Genomic DNA, 3,926 nt, shown 5'->3' with positions numbered 1-3,926 from the left:
TCCCCCGCAGAGCAAATTAAGACCAGTGTTTCTCCTGAGTGTGGGGCTGAGCATCTAAGAAAACCCAAAACCACAACGCACTGCTGTCGATTCTGACTCATAGAGACCCTATTCTCTGACTCATATCTGACAAATCTGTAATAAAGTTATGCTTCCCTGCTTTAAAAGTCATCAAAATGTTTCATAAATAGTGTACTTTTTAAAAAAGGGCAGGTTACTTTAATTAATCCATGGGGTAAAAGAATGAACCCCTTTATCACTGAAATAGTTCAACTGTGGACATACAGCGATCATCACGGAAGTCTGTAAAAGCTTCCGTTCAGCTTCGCAAGTTGTAATTTCCATATTTCAGAGTCAGCCAGTGCCGTGTCACTGCTTACTCCACTCTGCCTGTCCTGCTGACTCAAAGCGAAAACTAAACCCAGCCCAGCCTGCTGTCGCCAAGTCACCGTTCCCTCCCAGTGTCCCTCTAGGACAGAGCAGAAAGCCTCCAGGGTTATACATCCCCTCGGAAGCAAACTGCCAGATCTGAACCTTAGACCTTCTGTTAGGAGCCCAAGGGCTTTCACCGCAGCACCACCACCAAACTTGCCTGGCCACGGCAAAGGTAAATAAATGACTCGAAGTCAACTCTGAGCTGGAAATGAAGAGCTAGCTTTTCTAGTAGTAAAAGATCCCCTCCTCCTTGCTTGGAATCTCATCTTTCCCAGTTGTTTTACACTTGAAACGATTTCATGTTTCTGATCCTCAGTGTCCAATGTCAGGAGCAAGAAGGAAGTCCTCATTTAGAGACTGACACGAAGCATTAATTAGAAGGGCAAGAGGGGAGCCCTGCCAGGTCGGAGCGGGGGCCACATTTATCTGCTGTGGCTAGGCCAGTCCTGGTGGTGCCGTGGGTACAGCCCCCCCCCCCCTGCTCCTTATCTACTGCCACAGCTGAACAGTCAGACGGGCCTCCCATCTCCTCTCCATTCCTCCTCAGTGGTCCCCTCTTGGCACCCAGATTGGATATGTGGCCTTCCATCTACCATCAGACCTCATTCCTCTCAGGATCAAGGTTTCTATCTTCACCATGGCCCATGGGCCTTATTCACCACCACCCCCAGCTTCCCTACCCCTTAATCGCACCCACCATGCCCACCCATGGCCTCTGTGGGGCTTGCTGCTGAAACAAAGTTTTTTTAATAAGTTCACAGTGTGCTGAATGAATGCCACAGTTGCATCTTGTGATCTGCATATGAGGGAAACAGTATACTTTTGTGGGACAGTGCTTTCCTATCTTCATATGGCAGCCCCTGAACCTCAATTTCCATATCTGCAAAAGAGAAGTAAAGAGAGGCTGGTAGTGCTGTGGTTAAACACTAGGCTGCCAGCTGCATGGTGGGTGGTTCAGATCCACCAGAAGTAGCTGAGGCAGCCTGCTTCAGTAACGGTGAGAGCCCTGGCGTCCTCTGGGGAAGCAGTGAGAATCAGTTCCGCCCCCACGGGGCCCATGAGGCTAAAGTGACTTTGCAGCAGTGGATTTTGTTTTGCTTTTTTTATAAATTCTGGGGGATAATCCAACCACATTCAATCAGTGCAGTAGTCTAGGGTCTGACAGGTAGAAAGCGTTGAGTAAAGGTGAGCTTAGGAGCGTTTTTGTTGTTGAAGCCCATTTCTGTAGGATACTGAGAGATCCTAAGACTTTTCATTGATTGACCAGGGTGGGGTTTTTTTTAGAGGCACCCTGATGATATAGTGGGTTCAGTGTTAAATTACTAACCAAAAGGTAAGCAGTTCAAATCCACCAGCTGCTCTTTAGGAGCAAGATGTGGCAGTGTGCTTCGGTAAAGATCACCGCCTTGGAGACCTTTGGCGGCAGTTCTGTTCTGTCTTATAGGCTGCTGTGGGCCAGAACGGACTCTGTGGCAGAGGGTCATTTGCCAGGTGCATATGTAAACACCTCTTGTGGAAGGATTGCTTGGTGTCCCGAAGGATTTGTATTATTTATATTTTCTAGTAATTAGAAGAGAGCTCTGGTGGCCTAGCGGTAAGAATCTGTGCTTTAACCCCAGATAATGCAGTTCAGATCTACCAGCTGCTACTCGGGAGAAGGCTGGGCAGTCTCCTCCTGTGCATTTAATTTACTGCCTCTGAAAACCTGGAGGGTCAGCTGTGAGTCGGTTCTGACTGAACGACACTGGACAGCAAGAGCAGTGACTAGACCTGCAGGCATGAGAGGACTGGGGGCTCGGCCAGGTCGTACAGTCTCCCAGAGAAAGCCAAGGCCCTGAGTGGATTGGGGGGAGTGGAAGGCAGGGGTAAAACAGGTCATGACGTGGGCTCTGTGGGGTGGTTCTTGGCTCCAAAACTTGGCAAAAGTGCTGTGCTAAGCAGAGGTCAGTGGCCCTGTTTCTGATGGCTGACAGGCTGCCACTCTAGAACCCTTTGGCCTCACGTGTGATCTCTTGAGTAGCCAGGTGAAGTGGGCTTTTCCGAGGGCAGAAGTCGGGTGCCCCAGCCCTCCAGAGTTAGTGGCTGGACTCTGGGCCTGGAAGAGGCTCAATCCCGAGCTGATCTGAGAGGCCTTGTCCTGTCCTTTAAGCCACTCAGTATTATCCCTTTGAAGGCCTCGCAGGGGAGGGAGGGCATGGCGGCTCTTAAAAGACAAAGTTGGGAATTCCCCCTTTACCCCCCCCCCCCAAGTTGGAAGGTACTCAGGGTCAAAGTCAAAGTTATTGCCATTGAACTCATACCTGACCTCCCAGTAGGTTTATAGAGGCTGTAAAATGCATGGGTGTGTGTGTGATTTCTCTATAGGATATGAACCGCCAGAGAGGCATGGCCTTGCAGATGGCAGAGCAGATCTGCACAGATGGTGGCCCTGCAGAGGTTGGAAGGCACTCAGAAGGTTCTGGAATTACAGTTTCTAGAATTTTCTTTTTTTTTCCCCCTAAGTCCAGATACTGAGGCCATGGTCCCAAAGACCCCAAAGGAGGTCTGGTACAGGGCAGTGCTTAGACCATTCAGCTGCCTTATGAGTGAGAGGTGGGTGGGGTTCCAACCCACTAGCCACGAACGCAGTGCAGTCTGCGTCCCTATAAATCAACTTTGCTCTAAAGGGTGGCTTTGGGCCAGAACGGATCAGCTGGCAGTGGACGGTTTTGTTCTTCCCTAAAGACCTCTGGGTGCGTATAGGAAGAGAACTCTGGGCCCTGCCCCCACGCCAGGACCCAGGCTGCAATGCCCCCCACCCCCGCACCTGTCCTGTCCTGTCCATATCTATGACTCTGCACAAATGCAGTATATCTTTGGCCGAAGGCCCTCACATCCCGATGGCCGGAGCCCAGGGGCTCAGGGCCACTGCAGCCGCCACGCAGCCTGGAACCCCTTCTCCAGATCCTTACGCAGTGCCATTTGCTCCTTTGCCCCGTGGAACCTGGAGGTCGTGGTTGGGAGCGCAGGCTCCGGGATCAGTTGGCCTGGGCTGGGAAGCCATTTGGCCAAGCGCATCCGTTTTCCAAGTCTCTCCATCCATGGAAAAGAGCCGACAATGGTGTCTACCTTCTCAGGGCGGTTCTGAGGCTGGAAACGAGATTGCGCAAATAAGGGACGTAGGCAGCAAACTTGTGTCACCACTACCTCTGTCTCCTGGGGCCCCACACTGGTCAGTGCGGCGGAGCCAGACCCCCTGGATGGGACACCTGGCCTCCCCACTTCTCAGCTGCCCTGCGCCTCCGAAAGTGCATCGAGGGCCTTCCCCGGAGGCCCTGAGCGCGCAGGGTGCGCGACGAGAGTCAGAGGCCTAGGCAGGCGCTCCGGGAGGGCAGCTTCCGGCACTCAGGGGGTCTCCGATCAGGCTCCCTGCGGCCGCCGGCGCCTGGCACCGCTCCCCAAAGCCGGCGGAGGCGGAGGCGGAGGCGGGGCCGGCGGCCAGAGCCGGGCTG

Source organism: Elephantulus edwardii, unplaced genomic scaffold (genome assembly GCF_000299155.1).
Source record: "Elephantulus edwardii isolate Elephantulus edwardi_28Jun2011 unplaced genomic scaffold, EleEdw1.0 scaffold00148, whole genome shotgun sequence".
In the NCBI taxonomy this organism is placed as follows: domain Eukaryota; kingdom Metazoa; phylum Chordata; class Mammalia; order Macroscelidea; family Macroscelididae; genus Elephantulus; species Elephantulus edwardii.
Note: the sequence above shows the minus strand (reverse complement) of the source record.